Here is a 16,353-nt window from a genome sequence, read left to right as displayed (position 1 = left end):
GACTGTGAAGCAAACACTGTTTACAGTTATCCCTTGCAGTTACACACCTCAATGGACCACATGGCTAGGTACAAGTGCCAGAACTATCTGCATCCCAGACTTCTATGCAGACACAGAACCTGGCAAATCCAGGCAAGATGCTCCACATGCATGGTGGTGGCTGCCTGCTGCTTGGAGTGACTCACAGGACAAGGACACCATGCTCAGCTGCTTTAGATAAAGAATGGGGTGTTCCCACATGGCAGTGATCTCACACCCTGTAAATCTCACACACCCTAACATCCAGCACGATGCTAGACAGTGAGAGGGTGATCTCATGCCCTGTCTAGCACAAGCCTGTTTTTTCTTGCTGCTAAACACTGGATCCAAGCTTAAAGTGGAAAAGCACTGGGCTTACAGTTCACTGAACTTTAAATATGGGTGACTTTTGATCTGGCCCAGATCAAGCATTAAGATTTTGTTTAAACAAACCTGCCTACTTTTACTCCAGTGTGCATTTAAGGGATACGTTTTACAGGTGTTCTTTTTTAAAGAACGCCACCGTAGTCTCATGGAAGATGATCCTTGGAGACCGTTCATATCCCCTTTCCTCCCTCCTGTCACCAAAGGGATTATTACCACTGGTGTACCTCGCTGCTTTCCACAGTCTCCCTCTGTAGCTCCTCAGGATGGAAACTGAGCTTCTACCACACCATATTTTAGGCTTGCACAAGCACCTGAAGGTACACAGTCCTGGCCTTCTTCTGACAGGAGGCACACCATTTTATTTCCATCCTCAGCCCATCATACCAGTAGCCCCCAAGGCTAAACTGGCTGGGAATCCTCAAGCCCTGGGTATGCTGGTTAGAGTATCTCCCTGCATGTAGAAGAAGCCATGACATTCCAGTATCAAAGTAAGGAAAAACTACAGAGAAGCCTAGCAAAACCCTCTCGCACTAGTATGGGATTATTAATTTGCATTTCACTGGGTTTTGTTTGTTTTCTTATTTCCAGGCACACAAGAATCAGGGCAATTCAGCTAAGGTCCTTCTGCTTCCTCTGAAATGTGTGTCTCTATCTCTTGGATATATAACAAATACATATACTTACCTACTTACATACCTGTTCCCACCTATTTTTGAATCGGGAGATAATGCATTCACAATACAGTATGAAAATGGTATTACTGAAATCAAAGGGTTTTTATAAACTGTCCCACACACAGAGGGCAGCGTTGTAAAAGTAATTTCCCTTGACAACATACAAGTCATCTGCTCAGATTTTTTCTTCTTTTTTTTCTGAAGTATTAGATGTAGAAATCACTAGTTAAAAAAAAATCAACAGAATCATAGAACCACAAAGTGCTCTGGCTTGGAAAGTACCTTAAAGCTCATCCAGTTCCAACCCCTGCCACAGGCAGGGACACCTCCCACTGCAGCAGGTTGCTCCAAGCCCCTGTGTCCAACCTGGCCTTGAACACTGCCAGGGATGGGGCAGCCACACCTTCTCTGGGCACCCTGTGCCAGCAGCTCAGCACCCTCACAGGGAAGAGCTTCTGCCTAAGAGCTCATCTCAGTGTCCCCTCTGTCAGGTTAAAGCCATTCCCCTTGTCCTGTCCCTACAGGCCCCAGTCTAAAGTCCCAGTCCAGATTTCCTGTAGCCCCTTTAGGCACTGGAGCTGCTCTAAGGTCTCCCCTTCAGGAGCCTTCTCTTCTCCAGGCTGAACCAGCCCAGCTCTCTCAGCCTGGCTCCAGAGCAGAGCTGCTCCAGCCCTCGCAACATCTCCATGGCCTCCTCTGGACTTGCTCCAGCAGCTCCACGTCCCTGTTGTGCTGCTGCCCCAGAGCTGGATGCAGGACTTAAGTGGGGGGGAGTCTCACCAGAGCACAGTAGAGGGGGAGAATTCCCTCCCTCAACCTGCTGCTCAAGCTGCTGGGGATGCAGGCCAGGGTGTTGTTGGCATCTGCTAGGAACAGCAACTTTCAATTATTTTTCCCTGAAATACAGGGCTAAAAATTATAAGCCTGCCCCAGTTTGACTCTCGCTTTGGGTTGCGTATAAAACCTTACCTTTGCCTGGATCTTCAGAAGGCTTTCTCTGTAACCAGCTCGTATAGGATGGTGAGAGTGATCTCCAGAAGGCGCTATCTGTAACCAGCTTGGACAGGATGGAGCACCGGAGTTTCAGAAATGAGCTCATTTGCAGCTAGCCTTCCACGCCCTTTTCAGGAGGTCTTTAATAGTTGATCAAACATCGGAACACTTTCAGATATGGAGGCAGATTACAGCCCGGAGAGGTGAGAACCCGTCTGTGAGCGAGCAGGAAAGCACAGCGGAAGTTTCCCACTCGCTGATCTGGAGGCACGGGCTCACCTCAACCCTCTGACTTCACCCGGTGCTGCTGCTGCCGGGGAGCAGACAGTGAGTGCTCTGCACCATCTGATCAAGCACCCACACCACAGCACTGGTGGTTAGCGCTCGGCAAAACTGCTCCTCTGGGCCACAGCACTTCAGAGCTATTTTAAGTGACAAAGGTTGCACAGTGCTGTGTGCGAGGAGGGTTAGAGGTGAGGAAGCAGTTGCCTTCTTATTGCGTTTGCTCATCCAGGACTCTCCTCTTCCTCCTGGGAAATCCTCCCTAATGCCCTTCTCACCCCATCCAGCATCAGCACTGCACGAGGTGATGCCCTAATCTCCATGGCCTTTCCGCAGAGCGCAGTGGCAGGCAGCTGCCTTGGTGAGATCTGTATACCCACCTTCAGCCCTCCTCCTGCTCTTGTTGGAAGTCCTTTCCTTATCTGTATTTTTGCTCAGCTTTTCTCCCACCTCTCCCAGATCTGTGTGCAGAGCCTGCTCTGGGCAAAGCTGTTTCGGAGCCAGTGCACAAGTCCCACAGTGTGCTTCAGTGTGAAGCAACGTTTGAGGTAGCACAGGCTGGGAGACCTGGGCTGGTTCAGCCAGGAGAAGAGAAGGCTCCAGAGAGACCTTAGAGCAGCTCCAGTGCCTAAAGGGGAAATAAGCAATCTGGAGAGGGGCTTCTGACAGGGGTCTGTAGTGACAGGACAAGGGGAAATGGCTTTAATCTGACAGAGGGGAGACTGAGATTAGACATGAGGAAGAAATCATTTACGATGAACAAAACGTGTAAAACTGCAATGTTAACAAACAGATGGGCTGGTACCACACTCCAGCATCAATTAAGTAGTCTGTTAATCTTACACAGTATGATTATATATGCATCATCCTATTATCATTAAAGGGAGCTGTATTTCAGTTCATGACCAAGGTTTTGCTGAGCGTGCTCACTGGTCTGGACACCCACCTTGGAGAACCATTGTTAAACCTGGATGCCACACATTTGAAGCACATCCTTGTCCTTCTCTCTGCCCTCCACCACATAGACCCAACACATCAGCAGTCCCTCTTCTCCAACGGGCAGGCTCTGCTCAGCCACAAGTCACTTTCTAAAGCAGCAGGGGTAGGAGGCTCCTGCTGAGCCACACAGAGCACTGGGGGGTGAAGGGAGGGTTTGTGCCTATTTTTGGACTTACTTCCCTATTTCGGATGTCCCCAAAGGCGGAAAGAGAAAAGGCCCTTTTCCATTTCAGATATTAACAGTACAACTGCTGACAAGAGGCCTGAGCAGACTGAAAGGTACAGATATTGCAGACAAATACAGATATTACAGCCCAAACTTTGCTGGTTCTCAAATACTTAACCCCCTCCAGCAGCCTTTGCATGTTACAAGCTGAGTCTAACCAGGCTGCCTAGTCTGAAAACATATTTAATTAACAGGGGATTAGGTTTGGCTGTTGAACATGAAGACTTCTGAGCATTTCAAAAGGGCCTTGACATTTTGTCCTTGCCCAAATGGCAGATAATTCTTCATTTGAGCATTACCAAAGCACATTAACAGAAGGAATACCTGCACTAAAAATGAACCTGGCTTGGCCTTAGATGTCAGCTGTCCCAGTGACTGGCATCCAACTAAGGGCAAAATTGCAGTCATCATTCAGTGCTGCATACCTGTACTTCACACATGCACACAGAGCTGCCCTGTGCTCCCACACCTCCTGAGAGAGGCTGACTCCCATGCCTACACAAGATCCCACTAGCCCAGTTTAGGTCACACCTCAAGACATGTCTTTGTCCAGCAAGCAGAGGATTTACACAGAGGAATAAGGAAGAAAAAGCAAACTAAAAAAACACCCCCAAATGATCCAACAAACCTCACAGAGCCTCCTTTGCTTTAAAAATCAAATCAAAAAAGCTTTACAGGGCAGAGCTCCACGGCTGACCTGCTTTTGTGATCCTCTGCTCCATACCCAAATCCCACCTAACCACAAGTCAAGCCATCACCAGTTTAGTTTCATTCTTGCCCCATGAAAAGAGCAGCTGCCGAAGACACCCAAGACAATGTGCCATGTTCTTTGTTCTCCACTCACATACCTCCAGCAGTGTATTGTGCCTCCTGCCAACACTCCCCAAGCTCCATACTGCTCTGTCTTTACGTCTGTGGAAGTTTTGGCTGCTCTTTGCCCTCTTTGGGGATGGAAATACAGCAGCCCCAGGCAGGCAGGCTGCTGGAGCTCCACCACCCCAGCCCAAGCATTTCAGTTTGCAATGCTAAAAGGTAATACAACACTGGGAGGGAGAAATGTTCCTGGCCAGAAAGAAAGAAACGGTGGTGCATTTTCCATATTAAAGATTCAGGTTTTAAGCAGACAAGAGATTAGCATGTTCTCAGCAGAAGAGGAAGTGGGGAGCAGCATCTGGCACTCTTGGTGTCAGCAAGTTAAGGATTTAAAGAAGCAGCTATAAAGATGAGGCCCTCCTAGACTTCCTTCACACATGAAATCAGGCAAAATCCCAGTACTTTTATTCGAGGTCACCTGTAAAAATGCCCCCTACCATGTTAGTTTTCCATGCACAAGATAAAAGGGGCAAGGTCCAGTATCACCACCTTCCCCAGTCACTGCAACAGCTCAAGCTGCCCAAGATTTGCATGATCAAAACTTTATGGTGTGCACTAATTATATGCCAAAAGGTAGCAGCATTCACACACCTACTGGATTAACCAGGCCCAAAGCTGAAGCACAAAGCTCTAGGAATACTTAAGATGTGACACAGATCCTTTGGACTAGCTCATCATCCCAAGAGGCAGCTGCTAAAGGCTTGCAGTGCTGCAATAAGGGGCAGGATGTCATTGAGGGAGCGAGAAAGGAAAACCAGTGGCATCACCACTCTAACCTAGCACCATCAGCAGTATGGTTTCTGAGGAAGACCTTAACCAAAACAAGCCCCAGCACCCATCTTCCATCGAGTTTTTGCAAGTCAGAATATTCACTGGATCTTGGACATGCACCTCTGGAGCATGACTGATACAAGCAACATCTACAAGGGCTCCCACATGAAGCAGAATAAATGTTCTAATTTGCTTTAAAAGCAAAATACAGGATAGTTGCAAAGGGAATGGCAGAGAACCCTTTCCACTTTCTAAGAGCAGAGCCTCTGAATGTACGTTGCCCCATCAGGCCAACAGCAGCTGTGCTCTTGCTGCAGGCATGTGAAAGGAAAAAAAGGGGAGGGTAAAGAAGAGGTCATCACCTTCATTTCCAGGTTCCTTTGCTGTCCACAGTGGTTCCTGTCAAACCCTTCCAGGCAGAAGCAGATTGCCAGGTAAAATCTGTAGTAGGTACCACCATGGGGAGTATATCCATGCTCTATACGCAAACCTTCATGCTCCCATCTTCCTTTTAAGCAAGTTTCTAGCCTAGGAAAGAAATTAAGGGGAACACGTTAGACAGCCACAACAGTCTGATCCAAAACCACTGAGCTGGGAACCACAACCACCAGCCAGCACCACACACCACGTCAGTGGTGATGCAGAAATGCCCAGAGCCCACAGATGCTGCTGTGCCCACATTACAGACAATGGTGTCCCGAGTAAGACTAACAACTGAGTCACCAGTACCTTTAAACATAATCTATGCTCAACTAAAACGACACACAGAGTCTTATTTTAAAGGCAAAATCTGCTGGTGAAGACCTGCTGGCTGTAGAACTTGCCAGAGTCTAACACCAGGAGCCAGGCTGAGCTGGTAATGCTGAAATCAGGGCAGAAGAGTGCACCCTCAGCACTAGAGTTCTGAGTCTCTAAGGAGATCTCAGCAATGCAGCCTGTATAACCACATGTGCAAAGCCCCTCTTGCAGATCCTTCTCTCACTGAACCCTTAACAGCAAAACCCACTGCCTATGTGGATGCAACAGAGCAGTGATGCACTGCACTTATCCGATGACCCTTGCTGGAAACACAAAAGAGCCTTTACTGAGTTTATTTTTCTAAACTCTCCCCTATTTCTAAAAGAAACTCAGTGTAACTGCAGCACGTGTCCTAAAATCCTCTTAAATAAGATATTAATCACAAGACTGTTTAGCAAGTGAGAGCACATGGTCCGCTCGAAAAACGCTGCCTCCTGTAATTATCCTGCCCTGGGCAAGTTTCCAGTGTATGTGCATGGCCTGGCATATGTTTCACTCCTGAGTCCAACAGCCCAGCTCTCTCCTCTCAGCAGGGAACTCAAGCACTTGCAGCTTCAGGAGAGATCCTAATATGCCAATATCCCAAATCACTGCCAGTTTGACCCATCTAAGGCCTCTAACCCGCTGCAGCACACTGTGGCAGGGAGGGGAAAGCAGGGGGATATAAGGTAAGTGGGAAAAAGGCTTTGCAAAGTTTGTGTGATTAATAAAAAAAAAAGAGGTAAATAGCAAGAAAGAAGGAAGACAGAAAAGAGAAGAGGGATGCTGCTTTGTGCAAAGAAACACCAGCATGCAATGTCTTAGCACGAGCGCTGAGGTCACACCAGTGCTAACTGGTGCAGGTTCTCACTGGGCAAAAACTACTGAAACTAAAACGACACTTGAGGGTTAGGTCAAAGAGGAAGAAAACACAAAGAGCTGTCTGCTAGACTGAAAAAGAACACTCTTCACTTCTCCTGGCCAGCAGCAGTACATCAGAGTAGCTCCACCTTTGAAAGCCACTTCATCCAGCAAGGGGTCAGGAATCACAGCAAGCAATTAGGGCAAGCCACCCATGGGTGAAGAAAGATGGACAGGCAGACCACAGGACAGCTGTAATGCAGTACAGAAAAGCTGGATGAGCAATGGTGAGCCTGAGCCCCAGCACATTTACATGCTGGGCTAGGAAATCCCTGGCCAGCAGAGCAGCAGGGTCCCCTTGCTGCAGGCTGCACTCACACCAAGCTTTGTGGCCTGTAGAAAGGGCACGTTTAAGAGAGACAAACATACAAACAAACAGGAGAGAGAAGGGATGCAGAGGAACACAGGAAGTCAAGCAAGCTGTGTGCACAAGAGTGATCAGCCCTGCATGCCTTCTGGTCAAGCCTGAGTTTGACAAATTCACCAACACAGCATTTCTACAGGTCAAGCATTTGCACCACCAGCAACACTATCAAAGAGTTACTGGTAGAGAAGATGCCCTGGAAGATGCCAAGGTTAAATAAGAACCCCTAATTACTCCCTCACTCACTACAATGTGGTAAAAATAATCATTCATTCTTCTCCCCTCCTCAGACAGAGGGTTTACACAGAAAGATGCTGGAGGATGTTGAAGGTCTAGTACCTGCCAGGTGAGGACCAGGAAGCAAGAGGAGGCAGGAGGCCTCCACCATCATTCAGCATCCCTCCTACTGGCAGGCAGCAAACACTTATGGTCTGTTTTCTTTCCAGAGGTGAGAAATTACTTCTCTTTCCCACTTCACCCAGCTGCAGCACAACCAACTGCCTGATGGCTGCTTTGGCAGAGGAAAGCATCCCGCAGTCTAAACCGAAATGCTATTTGTTTATTGCTTAATTGTTAACGCCAATTCATCCCAAAATTAGAAACCCTGCCATCACAACTCTACTGCAACATAATCATCTAAACCCTGCTGGTTGGGTTAATTACAGTTAAATAGGAAATCATTAAACCACTGCAGAGCAGCACCACCCTGGTGTGCCCGCAGGCCATGTGGTGCAGCAGGGCTGGCACTGGGTGCCAGCAGGGCCCGGACAGCACTGATGCCTGCTGCCATGGTGTCCTGCTGAGGAGCAGAGACACAAACACGCACCACCACCACTGGAGACTGCTGCACCCTCCGGTGGTGCCAGCCGGTGAGGGAATGTGAGCCTGGTCTGCCTGGAGTGGGATGTGAAGTGAAACAAGGCATCAGCCAGGAGCTGGAATGAGGCACTGAGGAGAGTCAGACCGGAACTGTGCTTGGGTCACAGCAACCCCCTGCAACACTCCAGGCTTGGGGAAGAGCGGCTGGAAACTGCTCATGGAAAAGGAGCTAGGGGTGCTGACTGATGGAGCTGAACATGAGCAGTGTGTGGCCAAGAAGCCAACAGCATCCTGTCCTGCACCAGCACCAGTGCGGCAGCAGGGCCAGGGCAGTGATCATACTCCTGTACTGGGACTAGTGAGGCCGCACCTCGAATCCTGTGTTCAGTTCTGGGCCCCTCACCCCAAGAGAGACATTGAGGTGCTGGAGCAGGGCCAGAGAAGGGCAATGGAGCTGGTGCAGGGCCTGGAGCACAAGTGTGATGGGGAACGGCTGAGGGACCTGGGGGGGTTCAGTCTGGAGAAGAGAAGGCTCAGGGGGCAACTTATTGCTCTCTACAACTGCCTGACAGGAGGATGGAGCCAGGACAGGGCTGAGCTCTGCTCCCAAGGAACAAGGGGTGGGACAAGAGGAAACAGTCTCAAGCTGCAGCAGGGGAGGTTTAGGTTGGATACTAGGAAGAGTTCCTTCCTCCAAAATTGCGGTCAGGCATTGGAACAGGCTACCCAGGGCAGGGGTGGAGTCACCATTCCTGAAAGAGTCTAAAAACTGTGCAGATAAGGTGCCATGGTTTAGTGGTGGCCTTGGCAGTGCTGGAAAATGGCTGGACTGGATGATCTCGAAGGTCTTTTCCAACCTCATTGATTCTGTGATTCTATGCAGACAACTAAGGCAAAGACCTGGAGGTGGGCTGCGAACAAGCTGGGGAAGAGGCAATGGCTGAAGCAATCGCATGCTTCTTGGGTCACCAACAGAGCCCATGGTTCCCCAGGTCACTAGTGACAAAGAGCCAACAAATCCTCCCCATGCAGCCCATCTTCCCCACCAATGGTCTGCAGGGAGAGCGATGTTTCATTACCACTGACTGCTGGTCCCTCAAGTGACAGAAGTCTGTGGTGGACCTAGAGCCCAGCCCCTGGCAGAACAGCCCTCTCCTCTCCGCACACATCACAAAGCACACACAAAAAGACATTACAGTCCTGCACCTCATTTTGTCACAGCATACAGTGAGAAGCTGTGCTCACTGAATGAAAGCACTGAAGCTAGGTTCTACCTTTTCTGGTGTAGTAAAGAAGGCACAAAGAGCAGACAAAATGCCATAGGAGAGGCGAATCAAAGTGATTCCTGCCTTGCTTCTGTTAGAACTGCAATGAAACCAAGCATCTCAAAATAACGTTTTCAATTCCTTCCACAAGGTCAGACCCGTGATTGTGTCTGCACATGGGCTGAGCTCTCAGCACTGTAACTGCACTTCATAGGTGTCAGAAATCATTAAGAGGAGTGAAGTCCTGGCAAACGCACTGCAAACTGCAGATGCTCAGACATTTGTGAGGAGCACTGCTGAGAAGCTTACTGGAGAACTTCATGTTTCTGACCTTGGGGTAGGGTTTAGGTGCACAACAACTAAACCCCAGTATCAGAGCAGCAAAAAGGAGTAAAAAAAAAAGCCAGCCACAAATACACATCCGTTTTCCACAATGAGCAAGGCAGCATCAAGGGAAGCAGCAGCTGTGAAACCATGCAATCAGAACCTACAGTGCACACACAAATCAAATTTGGGCTGTATGAGCAACTTAAAGGCTGACCTGACTTCTGAGTGCCTGACTTTGCAACCCTTTGATACTGCTATTGAAGCCCAGCTTGACAGCTTAACAACTCTACAAGTAATAGAATCCCAGACTCGTTTGGGTTGGAAGGGTGTTGTGGTTTAAACCCAGCCACACAGCTCGTTCACTCACTGCCCCCCTTCCTCCCCTAACTCCTGAAGAGTTGGGGAGGAGAATCCAAAGAATGTAGCCCCCACGGGTTGAGATAAGAACACTTTAATAACTAAGGTATAACACAAATCACTATTGCTACTACCGATAATAATAATAATAATAATAATGATAAAGGAAATAACAAGTGAAGAGTATACAACACCTCACCAGGCACTGACCCATAACTCACCCCACCCCACTGACCAAGGACCGACCGATACCTCCTCCAACCCCCCCTGAGCTCTAGCCCTTCTGGGTAACTCCCAGTTACATCCTGGGCATGATGTGCTATGGTATGGAATACCTCTTTGGCTAGCCTGGGTCAGGTGTCCTGTCTCTCCTTCCTCCCGGCCTCCCCTCCTCCCTGGCAGAGCATGAGCTCAGAAAGTCCTTGGACAAACCAAACATTTGAGCAGTAACTCAAAACATACTTGCTATCAGCAACCGTTCCCAGCCCAAAAGTCAAAACACAGCACTGCACCAGCTACCAAGAAGGAGAAAAAATGACTGCTACTGCTCAAACCAGGACAAAGGGACCTTAGAGCTCATCCAGTTCCAACCCCCTGCCACGGGCAGGGACACCTTCCACTAGAGCAGGTTGCTCTAATCCCTGTCCAACCTGGCCTTGAACACTGACTGCCAGGGATGGGGCAGTTGCTTAATAAACCTACTATTACTATAATGTAACTTACTGCATTTATGCCTCATTTTTTTACATGACTGATGCTATTAGAATATCACCTCTGCTACAGAATTAAACCTTCTCATAAATAAATTATAATGAAAAAAAAAAGAAAGACACAAACCTAGTGTGAGCTACAGGAATTCCATTAGTTGCACTCATTTTCATGGGATATAGCTTTGCTTGGTTTTGACTCCATCTTAAGAAGCACCTCCCATATAAAGACAGAGTAAGAAAGTTGGGGCTGTTCAGCCTGGAGAAGAGAAGCTGCATGGAGACCTCATAGCAGCCTTCCAGTATCTGAAGGGAGGCTATAAGGATGCTGGAGAGAGAATCCTCATCAGGGATTGTAAAAACAGGACAAGGGGTAATGGGTTCAAACTGACAGAGGGGAGATTTAGATAAACTCTTAGGCAGAAGTTCTTCCCTGTGAGGGTGCTGAGGCGCTGGCACAGGGTGCCCAGGGAAGCTGTGACTGCCCCATCCCTGGCAGTGTTCAAGGCCAGGTTGGACACAGGGGTTTGGAGCAACCTGCTCCAGTGGAAGGTCTCCCTGCCCATGGCAGGGGTTGGAACTGGATGAGCTTTAAGGTCCCTTCCAGCCCAAACCAGTCTGTGGTTCTATGATTCTGTAAGAAAGATCTGAAGCCTCCAGACAGCAGCAATGGGTTTTATCAGCTCAGCTGTCCATCAGGCCACCACCGAGGTGCTGAGGAGGCTGAATACTGTAATGGGTGGTCTAAGACTCAGTTCCAAATCATCGAAGGGTAGAGCTGAGCCATGAGCAGAACTGGCTGTGACAGAGCCACTTTCCTGTCCCTGCAGCTTCAGTGCACACTTGGCAGGACATGATGTTCACGCCTGCGAGCTCTTCACAGAAGTGAAACACTGGCGCTGGTGACCATGTTTAGGCACAAAAATAGGCTCTTACAGGGGTTTACTTTGTGTTCTGAACCAGTGTAAAAAATCTCAGCTCTAAGGAATAGCAGTGGGGAAAGAGGCATTTCTTCAACAGCCCCTCAAGAAGCAGTCAGGCTTCCTGAGCACTATCTTCATGGAGACAGATGGGAAAAATCATGCCAAATTAATGGAATCCATGAATATTAAAAACATGAATTAATATGCACTAATGACCTTGGTACACACTCACATCTGTAGCTACAGAAAGCTTAAGTTTCTTTCATTTCCGTTCACTTCGAGCATGAACTGAACTTAGTTTAGTGAGTGTCCACACTGAAAATTTACACCATTTCTGACATCAAGTTTTACAACTAATCTTTAATTAACCTTTCTGAATTTTTCCCCTTGGACTGCAGTATATGAACATCTAATCAAACAAACCATGAATATCTAATAACATCTTTATCTGATCTCACTCCCCTAACAACCAGGAAAACTTGTCAACCTTGGAACACACAGTTCATTGAAATGCATCAGTGATGTGACATGCTTTACAAAGTGATAAGCTTCCAAAACTGAGTGGAAAGGCAGAAGGGAGCTACAGCACACTTGAAAATGAACTTGATTTTAAGCCCAGGTGCAGCTTGAAGGAGTTCCCCTTGGATTTTACCAATTTGAAATTGCTGAGCCACATCCACAGGACCTAAACTATTCCCAATCCACAAACACACTGCATTATAAATGAATAAAATAGCAGACAGCAAGCAGCTGTTGCTCTGAAGAACACGAGATTCCTTCCATGCAGTTCTCCCATCTCTCTGCACTTTTCAGACCCTCTTATAAGCAGGCAGCCTTGCTGCCAGCTCAGTAGAGTTGGCACAGCAGCAGTCCATGCACTGCTCAATGTCAAGTCTCCACCACCTTTTCAGGCTCCTCCATCCATATGTGGGCTGCTCATTTTGCCAGATTCATGATGGCTGTTCTCTAAACACCTATTAATTAAATTTGAAGAGCCTGAAAATGCCAGTGATCCCTCACTGCCCCATTTGTATCATGAGCAGAAAGCCTGACCCATCACACAAGTCATTATTGAACTAAAGCATCCATCCAGCTTTGCTCTCCCTCCTTTTCTGGATGGACACTCTTACGTCTCTCAAAATACACTTAAGTGCTACAGCCACAAGCAGCATTTATTTCAGTCAATCCCATCTTTGCCCTTGAGAATCCCCCTGCCTCCAATACTAAAAACACATCACTGGGATTATTGCCTTCATCTCTGCTCCTGATTCTTTCTGCCTGAATCCCATCTGTGCCACTAAGGCCTGCCCCTGCAGCTTTTGTTGGAGAGGATGTCAGTGGAGAGGAGGTTCCCCTCTACGATGTGCTGCATTCAGAGACATGCATGGCAACTTCCAAAGCAGAGTTACAAAGTCCGTAATATATACACTATCCAGCTCTTGAAGGAATTTGTTAGGGCACAACCACTTGTTCTTTTATGATCTTCCCAGGAAAGCTCCGCTCTCTCATAGACATAAGCACTTGTGAACAGTGAATTTCAAGACTGCAAGAACAGCGGTTAATAGGAAACAAACTTCAAATCCACAGACACAGTTACCTGGATGAGAGCAAATTCCACCCAGCACCTTCCAGACTTTCATAAAACATGAACCATACTTCAGTCAGACTCGCCTGTGAAACATCAGCACAGGGGAGCCAGAAAACTTTTCCATCTCTGCTCTATTCCTGCTAATGGACCTCACTTACAAAGTGCCCCACTCCCCAGCTTTTCTTTACACTGAATCCCTGCTGAAGGAATAAGAGCTGGGTGGAGAATTGATAGAAATGTTTATTAAAACGTAACCAGAACAAAACCCCTATCATTTGAGCCTAACAATTATAACCTTGTACATCAAAATCTCTAATTTCCTTAAGGCCTCTTGCAAGCACAAAGGATGGCAGGATTACCGTTGGGTCATAGGGACAATCAAGAAATAGCACAGTGATTATCCATCCCTGGAGCAAAGTAAAATCTTTGTTATGCAGGTCTTGAGGGAAAGAGGAAAGAAAAACCCCAAACAAATCCCAAGCAAATAAACACAGCATCCCAATCTAGCTAACAAAGGATCATGCTCAAATTCTCAGTCTTGCTGCTATGCCACTCAGAGCATGAAGACTTTTTATTGTCTTAAAATACAAACTAACTACTTGCAAGATGCCCTGTGCCTGAGCTGCCCTGTTCAGAAGGCACAGGGAGCTGTACACCCCCCTCTGCTCACAGCACTTCCTGAGCATTCTGTCTTCCAAATCTAGAAAACTCCCCAAAACTCATTACTCCAGTATTGCGAGTTAAATGTTATTCCAAGCTAAAAACCAGCTCCTTGAGATTAGTCATCTGCAGGGGAAAACCATGACCGTGAATCTCTCTCAGTCCCCAGAAGATCCATTTAAGAAAGTAGCTATCATTGCTACAGGATTGCTGTGACAATTTCTGTTGTCCCACCCCACTGAGTGTCAGCACACCCTCCCCACAGACCAGGGATTCCACTGGCACACACACAGCGTATTTGCAGAGAACCCAGTGAACACACTCAGGCTGATTTGAAGCCCTCTGATTTTCTAATCAGCGAATGCTGTATTACAAAGACACCAAGGGCAAGCCATGATGCATGTTAAAGTAAATTAATCACTGCTGTCGACAACTTCCATTTCTCTACAAAATTTTACAGCTGAAAATGCAAACTGCTTCATCCATTGTAAGCAGTAATGAGTGCAGCATTAATGAAAGGAGTGCTAGCTTGCTTCCAGCTTCTCTCACTCCCAGGAATCCCAAGCACAAGCCTGGGCTCCATTACAAACACCCCTGCCAGTACCATGGTAGCTGCTGAATAGACATCAATATGCAACGTACAGACAGATTGGCATCTGTGCTGGACACGCTTACGTTCTCCACTTCCCCCAGCAGCATGGAGGTGCATACCAGCAAGCAGCTTCACTCGGTTAATTTTCAGTAGCTGCCAGTTCCCAGAGGAAACACACATCAGGAGCACAGAGAAATGTTAGCACAGTCTGGAAAAGTCTCTTCTTCTGCCTGTACAGCCCTGGTGTTCCCATTCAAAGGCATCTGGGTCACAGGAGTAAATGTGGAAAAGCAGAGGCCTCCCCACCCTTCAGCCAGGAAAACGGGGGATATTCTGTGCAGCGTTTCTATTTCAAAGATCTTGCAAACAGACCTTTCTGGAGCTATTAGAAGAATAAGCCAGATGCTGTGTTGCAGCTTTCTGTGCAACCTTTGTTTGAGAACAGAGGTTGTGGTAACTTGTGAGCAACAGATCACGAGCAAATATTAAAGATCATCCAACAACCTTCTGGCAGAGCTCTAAGTTCAGAGACACCCCAAGCCAAGCACCCAAAGCAGAAACTCAGCTGGCAGCTTCCAAATACTGCTGAAGGACTGGTAAACCCAAGTTAGGCAAATGCACCTCTTGGGACCCAAGGAGACAAACAACTAGAGGAAAGACCTCCTACCTTGCAAAGGAGGTGCTCAGTCACACAGCCCTATTACTAGTTCCACAGATGAGGTCCTAGTGACTCCTAGGATTACATTAGGCTTCATACCCTAGACTGACAGGTGAACATGCTGCCATACACACACTTGACCTAAGAAGTCCTTTACCAGCCCCAACACCATTGAACACACCAAGAAGCATGTGTGCAGTCTACATGCTGGGAAGCACACACGCAGCTCTCGTTGCTTCTCAGCATCCTTCAGACTAAGGGATCTATCTTTCAGAGCTGGTATCATAACAGCAAGTAGGAATGGGCTGAAGTGCTGCTTTTAAAACAGCTAAGTCACTGCTTCACAGACCCAGTTCTAGACGCATCGTTCACCTTGTTACTCCAGGAACCAGAAGGAAAACAAGTGGAACATGAAGAGACCTGCACTCACTTTGGTATCACCAGTGAACCTCAGGAAGGGATTTTACAGAGGAAGCTTTGGGTTCACACCTCATTAAAGGCTGAGCTGCACTGTGTGTTTCAGGAAGGCAAAGAGCCTTCATTCTTACCTATAAGCAAGTGGCTCAAATATATTTTTTCCAAGGTTTTTACTCACAAGTGATTAGAGCATCTGGTAACAATGATTCCTGCTGGCTAGACACCTAAGAGCATTTTATCCTGAAAGCCCATCATTTCATCTTCTAGGTTCTTAATCAGCACAATTACAATTAAAGAACACTCACATCTCACACTTCCTAGGCAAGTTACCAGTCAAGCAGCACAGGCTTCAAATACACCTGAAGCCACCAGGAATTTTGGTCATCTCTACATAATCTCAATGAAAACATTCCCTAAATATGAAGATCTCAATCAGTTGGGCCACCTTACACTCGGAAACAAAACCTGTCCTCAGCAAAGCATTTATAGGGAGAGCTATAATATGTAGGTCAGCAATCTAAGAAGGGCTATGGTTAAGACACAGTATCAGATTGATTCATAATGCTCTTTGATTGCTTATCCTGTGCAGAATTGTGCTTTACATTACCCTAGCAAAATCCACAGGCTATGCAAAAGGTCCGTGTCTTTCATAAGAGATCATCAAAACAATTCTGTCAGATCTGATACCGTGCTCTTTATTGATGCTGAGTTGAGAACAAGAAAATGACAATTTCACCGAGGGCTGTGCACACCAC

The 16,353-nt window shown here is 47.3% G+C and overlaps 1 protein-coding gene across 1 annotated transcript in view; it reads right to left on the bottom strand.

Moving 5' to 3' along the window:
• Positions 1-16,353, bottom strand: part of ST6GAL1 (ST6 beta-galactoside alpha-2,6-sialyltransferase 1) — a 44,053-nt gene that overhangs the window by 24,639 nt on the left and 3,061 nt on the right. The window contains exon 2 of the mRNA XM_005153945.3: positions 5,586-5,751. The gene's annotated coding sequence lies outside the window, so the exon portion shown is untranslated. The remainder of the gene's footprint in view (positions 1-5,585; positions 5,752-16,353) is intronic.

Source organism: Melopsittacus undulatus, chromosome 6, assembly GCF_012275295.1.
Source record: "Melopsittacus undulatus isolate bMelUnd1 chromosome 6, bMelUnd1.mat.Z, whole genome shotgun sequence".
Lineage (NCBI taxonomy): Eukaryota > Metazoa > Chordata > Aves > Psittaciformes > Psittaculidae > Melopsittacus > Melopsittacus undulatus.
Note: the sequence above shows the minus strand (reverse complement) of the source record. Positions and strands in the feature narration are given on the sequence as shown.